We start from the raw sequence: 13693 nt of genomic DNA on the forward strand, positions 1-13693 counted from the left end.
TAATGTCTCTACTAACTTTGGGCAGCAGGTTCGTTACTGGGCCCAGACAGTTTGTCTCCTGAAACAGGCAAGGGTCTGCACCAGCCTGAACTTCTGAACTTTGGGGTAAAACAGTAGGTTCAAGGGGGGATATGTGGTAGGCGGTTCGGGAAGGCTGCACCTTCCCAGTACCTCAGCCGATGGGGAAAGGAAGAGGGCAACGTGCGGCCGGGAGTTAGGATAAAAGGGAGGCTGTGCCCTCCAAAACCTCGAGAGAGAAAACCTCGCGGGCGTGTGTCCCAGTGGCCTCTCTCCCGTTATTCAAATAAAGTTGAAGGACTCCTCTGTCTCCTTTTTGGGCATAAACCCCTGGCATTTGTGGATTTTCCGGACAATTAGGGGCTCGGTCCGGGATCCTTCCACCATTTGGGTCCAGCACATGGTAAGAGGAGCTGGAGGCGTGCCTCACCCAGGTTTTAGGTGACCAGCTCCCTTCGGCGCTGGCTGGCACCAGGAGATTGATTGGGCACCCGAGACTGCTCAGGAGACAGACGAGAGGCAGACTAGGGGGGTCCATGAAGAGTCTGTAGGAAAGGACCACTGGACATGGACGCCCAGGGTGGGCAGCAAAGGAAAGTCGAAAAGGGTCTCGACTATAGGGATGGCGATCCCAAAATACCTCCTAAGGGTCCTTTAGGAGAATGTTAAGACGGTTTACACATTCTCCCAGAGGTAGTTAAGGACATGGACGCCCAGAGGGGGCAATAAGAGGAACCGAGAAAGGGTCTCGGCAGCCCACGGCCAGAGCGGGCAATATGGTGTTGGTTTGGGAAAGGATTGGTTGAAGGGGAGTGTGTAGAAATATGATTGAGGCAAATAGCAGGGGAGGCTATGTGATAAGACTGGGAAGTTCTCTGCCTTATTTTTAAAATCTGCAGTCTAATACAGGCCGGCTGCAGGTCTTTTGTATTCCCGGATTCCAGGAGAGGGAAAACAGGGAGGCGTTGTTCCTACACCCCCACCCCCCCCTCCCCGGGTCACTATGGAAACAGGGTGGAGGATTTGGGTTTGTAAGGGGGTTCCTCTACAGTGAGGAGTGCCGAGGCTGGGTGCGGGAGTGCGGGATCGGCAGCAGGGGCTGGGGCTTGTGGGGGAGGTGCGGGGCCGAGCTGAGGCTGTGGGGCAGCCGGGGCTCAGCGCCGGGCGGTGCCAGCGGGGCTGCAGTGGCCCCCCGGCCCCCATGAGGTCGCAGAACGACCCGGCCGCCTGCCCGCCCCTGTAGAACCATCGGCTGGGCCCTCCCGCCGGCACCTGGTGCTTTACAGAGCTTGTGGTGCTGCGAGAGCGGCGCGGGGGCCCAGACGGGTGTGCTGTGGGGCTGTCTGGACTCTGCGGCTGGAGGGAGCGGCTTTGGTGTGCGGTGTAAGAGACAACGTGTCACCAAAGCCTGGCCTGACACACGAAGGGGTTTTGTTTGTGTCACTGGAGAAACGAGTGATTTTGAGCTGTGGGAAAATGAGCTCGAGGAAAGGCAGAATAAGCCTCTGGATGAAGTGGTTAGAAAGTGTACGGAGGAAGGGATGAGGAAAAGGCGAAGGCAAAGGCGATGGCAGAGTTCTTACAGAGCCGGAGGGCTGAAGCGCAGGGCCCAAGGGACCCGGGCTAGAAGAGACGGGAGCAGTCGCAAGGACGTGGCAGAGGCATTCCCTCCTCGGCAGGGGAGAGCCGACCGAAACAGCGGCTGGGAAGGAATCTGCCGTTTTACCGGGGCTCAACTGAGAAGTGTGTTTCCTAGTAGACACGGGAACTTCTCTGTCTCTGTCAAATGTTCTTTTCATAAGTGGGAAAGATGATTGGTGAGCGTGTGTGTATACGGGGATGCCGGTGAGAGTTTGCTGAATGTGTGAGATGAGTTTGAAAAGCATGAGTTTCTGATCATTCCCAGTTGTGATTGTGGTTTGCTGGGAGGGGAGTTTGATAGCTGTAGTTGGAAATGCAGATGGGTGTTGTGGGGAGTAATGGGGAGGCTAACACTGTTGTGAATGCTGGAGTGAACCCAGAGGTGTGGGCAGTCCCAGGGGAATATGGAAAACTGGATATGGAGCCTCTCCACATTACTCTGAGGTGATCTGGACAACTGGTGTCTAAAAGCAATACCCTATTTCAAAGGAGGGGAAAAGGGGGTTGCAGCCTGTTGCCGAGCTAAAGGCAGGTCTTTTGGAACTGTGTTTGTCCCCCCATAACACTCCTATCCTGCCAGTTATGGTGCAGGACCTGAGAATTGTAGGTGAAACTGTTAAATCCAGGCGCTCCACGGTACCAGGCCCTTTTACCATCTTGAACCGGATTCCCTCCTCACACTGCTACTATTCAGTACTTGATTTAAAGGATGCTTTCTGGGGATGCCCTTTCACAGAGGATAGTAAACAGTATTTTGCCTTTGAGTGGGAACAAGAGGGAGAAGGGATTATTTGGGCAAGACAAGCGAATTTACTCCATCCCCAGGAATTGGGTTATTTCAATATGTGAAGGACTTGCTCCTGTCTGGAGAATGGGAGGAGGTGGTAAGGGAAGCCACTGTGAAATTGTTTGGTTTTCTGGCTGGAAGCGAGGCTTGGAGTGTCTGAAGGAAAGGCACAGGTGATGGAGAGAAAGGTTAAATATTTGGGACATATTTTGACTGAAGGGTTGCTGTGTATTGACTCAGAGAGGGTGCAGGGAATTTTAGATTGAACTGTTACCTAGGACTAAAAAGGCAATTTTTGGGATTAATAGGGTATCGCAGGACCTGGGTTGAGGACTTTTCTGTTCTGGCCAGGCCGTTGTATGGCTTTTTAACCCAGGATAGTCCCAATGTTATTGTATAGACACCAGAAAGAAAGCAGAACTTAAGAAAATTAAAAGAAAGGTTGAATAATGCCCCAGCTTTCTCTCTCCCAGGCCCGGAAAAGGAATTGGAATTGTATGTGAACTGGTTCCAAAGACTGATTTCTCCAGTGTGAATCATTCATGAATGTGGAAATACCCTTTAGAAATACTGCTTTTCTGGTGATCCCATGCCCAAACTTAGGAATGGTGAAGGAATTTGCTGAGCAGAGAATGCTGAAGGTAGCCAGAATTGTAATAAGCAGCGTGGTCCTCTGGTACAGGCCTGTGCCAGAGGAATTCTAGTGCTAAAATGTTCGCAAAGAGGGGGGATGGCCCCACTGTTTGCTCTAACGGGAACTGAGGCTCTTTTGTCTGCAGAGTTGTGCAGCCACGGCTTTGATGATAACTGATGGCAGGACTGTTCAAGTCTGGCACCGAGTTCTAGCTGGATGACCTGCACTAGGCTGTTACAGTGTGAAATGAAACCAGGGGGACTTAGAATTGAGAAATGGGGATGGGGAGTTTAACCCAGCCTCCTGTTTAACTGGCCCCGAGAAAGGAGCCTTAAAGGAGGCTCGTGACTGTGTCCAGGTAACAGATCTCCAGACTAGAGCTGGGGAAGATTTACAAGACCCTTCTGCCAAATGAGGAAGAGGTGTTTATAATGGATCTTCAAGAATAATGGGAGGAAAACGAGTTATCAGATGTACTACAGTAAAGGGAAGGGAATTGCAAGAAGGGGAGAAGCTACCATGCACATGGTCAGCACAAACCACAGAATTGCATGCCTTAGTAAAAGCCTGCAAACTGTATCAAGAAAAGGTAGTGAATATTTACAGATTCAAAGTATGCATGTGGGGTGAGTTTGGAAAGCTGGGAGGAGAGAGGTTTGTTAACTTGCGGGAGAAAACGTTTGCTCATGAGACCTCAATTACTCACCTATTGGAGGTGATGAATTTATCAAAAGAGGTAGAAATAATACATGTTAGGGGACATCAGGCAGGGTACTCAGGAGAAACAATAGGTAATCAACTGGCCAATGGAGTGGTTCAGAAATCAGCACTTCTGCCACAAGTCTCCAGGATCCTCCCTCTGCCGCCTGTGACCCAGCTGTTGCCAGGGGAGGGGGGAAGTGGTGGTGCTGTCCTTCCCACCAGAGGAGTTGGAGATAATTAAAGGTGGGGGGGCAGAATAAAGAGGGGACACTTTAGTTACAAAGGACAGTAAAGAGCGGATGCCAGGAGCTTTGAGCCTGCACGTGTTAAAACAATTCCATGGGGGGAGTCATTGTGCCTCTCGAGGATTGGCAAAGACCTTCGAGATGTACTGCCTTAAATCTTTTTGTTTAGCAAAACGAGCTATTGAGGGCTGCCTGGCTAAAGTTAATAGCCAGACTACAAAGGAGGTTGCAAGGCAGGGGAATGACCTTGGGCTGTACGTCCTTTCCAAGGATGCAGGGTGTATTTTGCTGAGATGCCCTGGGTGAGAGCTTAGCTATCCTCCGGTAGTGGTATGCCTGCTGGCAGGGTGGCCAGGGGAGTTTCTGGTTGCTTCAGCAACAATTTGATAATTTAATAAATGATCCCCCCAGTTTTACAGGGGGATCCTTCAAGGGATTATGGCTGCTTTGAGAATTCAGTGGGACCTCCCTACCCCCTGGCACCCTGAGAATTCAGGTCAAGTAGAAAGGATGAATGGAGGAATAAAGAAACACCCTTTGAAGCTGGTGACAGAAACTAAGATGCCATGGGTATGGCTTCTGCCATTAGCTCTGGCAAGAATAAGAGCTGAACCCCGAGGGGATATTCAATTATTCCCCTTTGAATTGTTTGGGATTCTTACCCTGTTGATTTTCAACGTGGCAGGGAAGTGAAGATTTGTACTGGGACCAGTATGTGGCCAGGATACTGTGTCCAGTGCAATCTCTTTGACAGGAAGCCCAGTTAGCACAGACTTTGCTGTTCATAACAACCAGCCAGGACTGCAGAGACAGCAGCCAGGACAGCTGCACATGGAGGGACCCATCATACTCAGGTCAAGGCCTCTGAAGCCCTGGAGACTGGGACTTTTCAGCAGGAGGAAAAGGATGGGAGCCCTTGGCTAGCAATAGCATCTACAAGGATTAATGGGCTAATGTGAACTGTCATTGACTACTTTGTTCTCTGTATTTACTGCATAGGCTGTACCTTCCCAGTACCTCAGCCAAGGGGGAAAGGAAGAGGGCAGTGTGCAGTTGGGAGTTAGGATAAAAGGGAGGCTGTGCCCTCCAAAACCTTGAGAGAGAAAACCCCGTGGGAGTGTGTCCCAGTGGTCTCTCTCCCTTTATTCAAATAAAGCTCCTCTGTCTCCTTTTTGGACATAAACCTCTGGCATTTGTGCATTTTCCTGACAGGAGGAACCATAAGTTCCACAGGAATTCCACTAATTGACACAGACTGTTACTGACTCAAGGCTGTACTAAATCCCTGGGCTTAAAGAAAAAGAACAGAGACACAAGGAAGAAGAAAAAGGCAGGGGGCTACACATTAGAAGGGGGCCTGTATTAAATGATTCAGGGAGTCTGTATCTTTTAAGTGCCTCAGCCAATGGGGAAAGAGAGAGGGAAATGCTTCCAGGAAATGAGGATAAAAAGGAGGCTGCATCCTCCAGCAGCTTGAGAGACCCCATGAGAAATGCCCATGGCCTCTACCTTTATTCGAATAAAGTAACAGGACTGCTCTGTCTCCTTTTAGAACATAAAGCTCTGGTGTTTGTGGATTAATTTTCCTGACAAGTGCAATAAGACCTCAGATAACAACGTCCTGAAAAGATAGGCCGGGTTTGAACCTATTCATACCTGCACAGCTGGAAGGCTTCGTGCTGCTTTTTCCAATACCTACTAACAAAGATGAATTTTTGGGAGGGTCAGAAACATCTACTATGAAGAAATCCTTCAAACGATGTCTGATGCACAGGAGAGTGCACTGGCCTAAATCTCTACTGCATTATGAAGTGCACCTCTGTGAAAGACTGAGATGTTAATGGTTAATGGCTCAACAATCGCCCATTTGTGGAGGCAGCAGGGGCTTTGCTGGCTCTGGGTCCAGGGCAAGGACAAGAGTTTTTGGGGGTGTGGTGGCAAAACCTGATCTGCATGAGACAGAGGGGGTGTACACCCACCACCAGAGGCTCTGGGGTTTGAACCAGATCAGGGAGAAGGCCAGACAGACCATGGTGCTTGTTTTCATGCCAGTGTCCTCCCCCTGCCCTCAAGGAAGGGTGACATTCACACAGGACATTCACCCACTTGGGGCTGAAGGTTTTGATCCCTTCTGATGGGGCATAACTGGCTCAACTTTGCTTGAGTGAGAGGCAGGGTCATGACTTAGAAGGGGTCATAAAACATCAAAGACCCTTCAGACAGTGTAAAATTCCCCTCCCCAGGAAGGTACCTGTGTGTTCCAGCTAAACCTGACTGTGTATTAACCCACTGAACCTTGTGTTTCTTTGGCTTTCCCCCACCCCTGATGGATCGTGACCATGACTCAGACCACCAGACATCAAAATTGCAACAATCAAGTCTCTTCAATCAAGTCCAGTTACTGGATCCACAGGTGGTGAGATCTTTCTACTCTTATCCTTCCTTCTGCTTTCTTTCTTACACATTTTCTTACCTGTAATTCCCATGCTTTTATATTGTTGCATTGCTATAGATAACAACCAGAATGGTTACACATCTGCTTTCCATTGCTTCTAAAAGGTTCCAAAATAGACCCTACAAATATTTATTTACAAACACCGCTCATTCAGTGCCAATTCACCTCTAATGCTCTCCAAGGGATCTATTAACAAGAACCCCGGTGTCATGGGTTGGCAAGCATAGTCCCAAAGTGATGTTCTTGCAAAGGGGTGCTTACAGCTTCCTCTGTGACTTGACAGAACCTACCAGTGGCCAGTTTGAATATGGACAATTTTTTAAGCCACTTAAAGTTGTGACTGCCTTTGTGATGCACACTTAAGAATAGACAACCCTCCCCCCCCCAGCTCTGTCTCGTTTCCAGCGCTGGGACAGGTGGCTGCAGGCCCTGTGTGGGGGCCAGCGGGCCTGGCCAGGCCCTGCTCGGGCCAGGCTGGGCTGGGCCACGGCCATCCTGGAGATGGGCCCTGTTCCACCCGCGGAACCCCCCCCCAGCCCTGCTGTGGGCAGCTGGAGCAGCCCAGCTCCCCCTCTCCAGTGCGGCCAAGATTCAGCCGAAGCTGCACCGCTGTCCAGCAAAGATCATGTGAGCAACAGCGATAAGAGAAATTCCAGCTGCAAGGGCTAGGTGAGATTAACCCTTTTAGTGCTGTGAAGAGCTGAAAACCTGAGGGAAGAGAGAGAGGAGATGCTTAAAGCTGATATTCTGTTGTAAAGCTATGATATATCAGAGTATCCCGTTGTAATTTCATGAAGGCATGGGGGGTGGAGCGTTCAACTTGTACTTGTGAGCAAAAGCACCTGTGCTGAGACAGGCAAATGCTGACGCAGCTGTAATTTCATGAGAAGTTTGGACAGGGAGAGATGGAAGCGATGAGGACTTTTGCTCCAAATGGGAAAGGAGAAACCTCAGTTCCTAGAGATGAACCAGATGAGGACTTTTGCTCCAAACAGAAAAGGAGAAAATCTCAGTTCCTAGAGATGCTCCCAGAGATAGCCCTAGAGATGAAGATGAGGAAGACCCTTTGCTTCCAGGGAAGGAGGAGGGCCTCTGTTCTTAGAGATGAAATGCTCCCAGAAATGGGTGAAGAGAACTTTTGTTTCTGAACAGCTCAACCTTAAAATTGTACCCCAGTAATTCAAGAGTGGACCCTCGAAAGCAGCTGTGGGAAAAGCTGCAAGTCGGGGGAAGAGACTCACATGCGAGCAGAGAACCATCTGGGCGGCTGTCTTGTTGTGATAATGTGTTCATAGCATGGGCAAGAGACTCCTCTTCCTAAATGGACTGAACAAGGTTATTATGGAAGTGGTAAACAGACTGAACATCTCAAGGGTTGTCTTTTTACATTGTCAGTGGGAGAAGGGAGAAAGGTGGGGGGAGGAGAAGAGTTCTGAAGGTGTGGTATGATTTTTTTTTTTTTTTTCCTCTTCTTTTAGGTCTGTTAATAAATTTCTTTATATTCTTTCAAGTTTGGTGCCTGCTTTGCATTTCTCCTAATTCTTATCTCACAGAGGGTAAGTAGCAATGAGTATTTTGGACCAAACCACTAAACTGGTGTTTCTGCCCGGTTACAAACCCAACCCGCTACACCTGGTTACTCCTGCTGTGTATAGGAATGCAGCCCCGCTGTTCTGGACCTCAAAGAACAATTCCAGCCCCTCCACAACATCATCTCTTGCCAGGCTGTACTCACTTATTCCATACGGCCCCAAAGCAGCACCATAGGATCTTGCAGGTCCAGATAATCACCAGTATCTCACAGAACTGTGGGAAGAGGAAAAAAAATTAATACTATAAACCTTGAAGTACAGATACACACACAAAAATCATACCAAAGAAATGTAAATTGAATACAAAATTATAGTAATTTTTAAAAAGTTTAAAATTTTTGTTTTTTCTCTTTAGGAAGGAAGAAATAGCTTGTCCAGCCAGTCTGCCTTGAACTGTCCTTTATATTTCTAAAGATAAACTGCTTGGCTATATCACTGTCTTGGTAAAAATCCAAGAGCAAGTAGAAAGGGAAGTTAATGATTCATACCCACAAGGAAAAAAAATCACTTGTGATCCAGATTCATAAAGACACAAAGAAACACACTGGACTACTGAAATAGGCTCTGCTCTCACAAGTACCTGCAAATGGAAACTCATTTTAGCAATGTGCCTATTTGTGCAGTGCTGCTATAAAATGGAAATAGGCTTTTAAATATTTTGAGTAGAAAAATAACTGATTATTCCAAAGAATTAGCAACTCATACCTGCGTCTGGCTAACGTCAACTTCCTTTTCCAAAATGCATCTCAGCAAGCCAAAGTGTTGCCACTAGATGGCAAAATGAGACTGAATCTTCTCTCCTACACAATCTCAAATTTTATTCATTGGATGGAGATAAAAAGAGAAAAACATTAATATATTTTTATCCATTTTAATCCTCTGACATTTGTTTGGAAGACAGTAGTGGTTGCAGGTATTCTGTTACGTGAATGGGAAGGTATGGTCGAGGTGAGATCCTACTCTGCTGTTACTTTAATCCACATCTCAGAGGAGAGACCTGACAGATCAGGACTGCTCCAATGGACAGTGACTTTTGACCTGTGCTGACCCTCCTTCGTAACGAGCCAGGGGATAAAAAGAATTGTCTTAAGTCCACTCATAGTACAATACATGTGTACCATTAAAAATATATGCAAAATGCTTGTTTATGAGAAAAAAATGCCTCTTAGGAATACACTATATTTTGAACAGAACAGTAAAAAGTTGAAAAGCATGGGATGTTCAAGAATTCAGCTCCTTGGAAACTAAACGAGTCATAGAGAGGAACATAAATATTGAAAACAAAACTAACATTAAAACCAAAACTATACCTAAGACCATGTTGGCTAGCAGCAGAATTTTTTCTCCCAGTCACCTGTGTATTTTCTGGTCTGTGAAATTCACTCTTGAAAACTTTCAGGATTGACAAATTCTTTTCCTGAGAAGGTCTGAAATGAGTCAGTGGAAAAACTGTAGAAGCTTTTTTATTTTTCACAGCATTGCAAAATCACAAGTGCTTTTCTTACTGGTCAGCAAGCTGTTGAAATATTTAGAGACTTGGAAATCATTAGGATCAGAATCCAGTTCTGAGTATGTGTATGGACAGGAATGTTGCAACTGCAACAATGACCAAAATCCCAGGTTGCCAACCAGTTTACAGTATAAACTCTGCAAGTTCTCTAGAGTTGAAGCTACAAAGTAGCTTTGCTTAGGTAAGGAAACAACTGCCTGTCTGAATAAAAGGAGATCACTTAGAAACAATGTCAGAGCCAAGGAGCTGCTTATGGGTGTCAATAGTCATTGGATTAAAATAGCAAAATTGGTTAAAATAATCACCATATCTTTAGCTGTCAGAATAGCTGGATAGACTTGAAATACTGCTGTTTAAAAAACTTTAATGAAACAAAAACCATAATTTTTGTACTGGCATTGTTGCTGAAAGAGAGCATGTACTAGTTTGAAAGCAAACCAGTGGGAGATCCCAAATCAGAATTACAATTTGATAGGAAAATTAAGATAAAGGCAGCGATACAGAAACACTGCCAGAGTCAGGATACAACTTGGCACCCTGTTGGGCAGGGTGGTGGTAGCAGTGTGATTAAGTGGTGGCTGCAGTCCTGTTGAAGTGATAGATGTGGTTTTGTTGAAGAGGTGATCCTGTAGAAGAGGCTGGTCTTCCTCTGAAGGGCCAGTGGTGGTTATGTAGCTCTTGTCCTCTGGGAACCCAGTAGGTCAGGGCTGCCTGTGGTGTTCCAAACCTCAGCTTATATCCAGGTAGGAATGCTCGGTTCCTCCCTCTGGGCGGAGCATCTCACAATGGGATGATGTCATTTAATGAGTCAGGCAGTGAGGCTTGGTGGCTCATTAGCAGAAGATACCCTTGGAGGGAGTTATCAGGGATGTGCCATGGAAGAAATAAACTACCCTGGTCCACCTGTTTTTAGCAGCTTATAAAGATGGTGATAGAATACACACTTTTGGTTACATCTTAAATTGTAACTTAAGACAGAACAATTTTGGGGTTTTGGTTGTTTTTTAATAAACCCATACCAAATAACCCCCCTACCAAAACCCAAAAGAAGGCACAGCAAATGGAAAGCCTGTTATGGAAGCACTGAATGGGAATACCTCAGGCTTCAGCTCCATCCAAGGATAGCAGCTCCCACAGGCTCTGGGTTCCAGTAGAGCTGGCAGATTCCCCAGCACAGCCCAATCCTGGAGTGGTGCAGAGGGGACAGGAGGGGCAGGGATCAGCTGGGAGCCAGAGCAGGAGCTGTTATGGCAAAAGGGCTGGTGGAAAAGAGCCTTGGGGGTAACTGGAGCCTTGCAGAGCCAAGGTCTTGGCAGCTCTCCCTTGGCAGCCGGCTGGCCTGGAGCTGGGGGAGGGAATCTGTGTTTTTTGACAGCACAGGAGTAAAGGGTTTGAGCAGTTAGCCCAGACTAAAGGGTGTGTTTTTAACTAAGCTCCAATGTCTCTGTCAAACTGGTGAACTCAGTTACAAAACTGCTGTGTTCATTGGTAGAGTTCTGTACCTGGAAGACACTATTGGTACAGAAGGGTCATATCCAAACCAGAACATCCTTTCCAGTTGTCCTTTTGGCCCCTTCTGTGTCACAGCACAGCTGACCCTGTTTGGCAGCTACTGAACTGCTGAACTGCACTGAGCAGCCCAAATACTGGAGGAGAGTTCTACAATCCCCAATTCCTCCTTCTCAAGCTTGCAAGAGCTCTTCTTGTTAGCAGAGCCCTTCACACTTCATAACTGACTGCTATCACCCAAAGTCACGAAGTTTATCTCCTTTTTTTGTTCCCCTTCTCCAACTTCCCTTTCTCAGACTTAGCAAACGTGTTTTTTAATCTTTCCTCAGCAGAGAGCTCTGCTGAGTCTCCTCAGTGTTCTCCTCTGCCTTTGTTTGCAGCATCTCTGGACAAACCAGACACATTATGCCATTTACGACCCAAACAGAATGGAATAAAACATGTACCTGAGCAAACTGCTCTTGCTAGAATATCTTTAAGTACTTGCCTTATTTTTTACAGTGCTTTAGTAGATATTTGATTCTCTTTGGTTTCTGAATAGAGTCCAGCTGCACTCTACAGTTGCTGTATTTTAGGATTTCAGGCCTTTTGGAACTGCCTAAACTCCTTCTTGACACCTGCTCAGAGTAACACAATTCACCAGCAATGAAAAAGATGCTTCTTCAAGTAGGCATATTTTCTTTTCCATCCAGGAAAATCTTTGCTGAGGGTTGAGTTCATATAAAGAATACTTGTTTGTTTGTTTGTTTTGTGTGAAATTGGATTTGAAGCCAGTATCTCAGGCACAGTTTTATTCAAGCCATACATTCCAGAGGCAGGGAGGTTGGTTAGCATTTACCTCAGCTGCTATTCCCATTAAAATGTCGTATTCAGTGTCCATCCATCCCTGCTCCTGCACCCAGCAGTCACCAGTGTGGGGCTGTGATTCTGCCATGGGTTGGGGAGGAAGTCTCAAAGTTCCATTCTAGAAATTGCTTTTTCAAAGTGGCCTAGATGTGAATGTGGATATCCTGACACTTTCCCCAGGGGGGGTTTTACACCTGAGCAAGGGAGGACATTGACGTGGTAAAAAGCATTATCCCACCTGTCAGGGTCTGCTTCCCTTATCTCCCTTATCTGCCTCTGAACCCAGTTCATTGCTAAGCAAAGGTCAGTTTGTTGTGGTCATCCTCTCATGGTGGGTGATGAAAATATCTGAAAATTCAGAAAATATCTGAAAATTCAGAAAATATCTGAACCCCCTCAGCACCGAGGCTGTTCTTATGATCAGAGGTTTGGCCACCACACACCCAAAACATGTTAAAAAGGGGAACTATAGGCTGTCTAGGGCAAATATTTCCAGGGTAAAAGGAAGAATCTCCCCCGCTCTTTTAAAAACAAAATTGGGCAGGACAAAAGAAAACCATATCATAAAGATCCACTTTGCTTTAGGACTGAGATGAACGTGAAGACTAATTCTTAAAAGGTTTGAACTTTTGTTTGGTTTGGCTCTAGGGATATGGATACGTAACCTGAGTTATTCTAGAAAAATAAACCCTTCTGAAAGTGGTTCAAAGTAAGCCCTTGACTCCACTTAAAACAGGGACAGAAGACCACCAGAGAGAGGTGAGAGAAAATGGGAAATGCTGCTGTTCTTTGAAGGCAGCAGAATGTCAGCAGTGTGAATTTCCCACGTGTTGCCTAAAATGGTTTGAGTCTCACAATTTCAAACATCAGTGACCAGAGCATCACTGCATCAGAAAGAACTTACCATTGGCAGCTGTTACTGAAGAGACACTTTTTGTGTGTGAAGGTTGTGTCACTGCAGGCTATAAAATACCCATGAAACACCTAGTTTTTTAAAAAGAGGAAGAAAAGTCTCAATGAAAAGATGTGCACCTGGTAATAGCAGTAAAGTCAATGTTTCTCAGCTTTTGAAAATCTAAGAGCTTAAAATCCACCTCATGAGATTGCCAACTGCTCTAGGAGTATATGTGAAAATTCAAATGTGGAGAATATGAAGTGGTGTTTCCTCAGCAAGCCTCACTGGGGCACCACATCCGATGTGTTTATCGCGTTGTGAAAGAAGTTGTAGAGAAAGACAGAGCTCAAGTTGGTGTGCAGCTGAGTTGTGCAAGAAGTGCATGAAATCTGCACGTAGCTATGAGGTACTCAATGCCCCAGACAGGATGCAAGCAAATAATAATAGATACATGTGCTAGAAATTCTGAGTTAGCTGCTCTCGAGAGCGGGAGATTGGCTTTAAAGGTAACTGCTCTCCTCCTTTCTCAGCAGCAGAATAAATGATGCTGTAATTCTCCTATAACATCACCGGCATAAATTTTGACCAGACTAATTAGTTTTATATTAGTACAAATAAGGAGTAACACAATTGCAATTAGATCTGCTACACTGGGTTTGGGATAGAAACCAGATTAGAAGGTAATGAAACACGTATTAGAAGGAGCAATTAGAAATTTAGCACAGGCTTCTTCCTGTCTCCCTGCTTGTTTCCCTGTGAAATGCAGGGGGTGTGATGGGGTGTCTGAGGTGTAGTTATGTAACCTCCCCTTTACCACTGCTGACAGAGCACCAGCAAAGCAACTTTTCCTTTGGGGATT

The sequence above is a fragment of the Corvus kubaryi genome, unplaced genomic scaffold (genome assembly GCF_017639235.1).
Source record: "Corvus kubaryi isolate FWS band 111438036 unplaced genomic scaffold, C.kubaryi_AGA036_p1.0 37270, whole genome shotgun sequence".
NCBI lineage: Eukaryota > Metazoa > Chordata > Aves > Passeriformes > Corvidae > Corvus > Corvus kubaryi.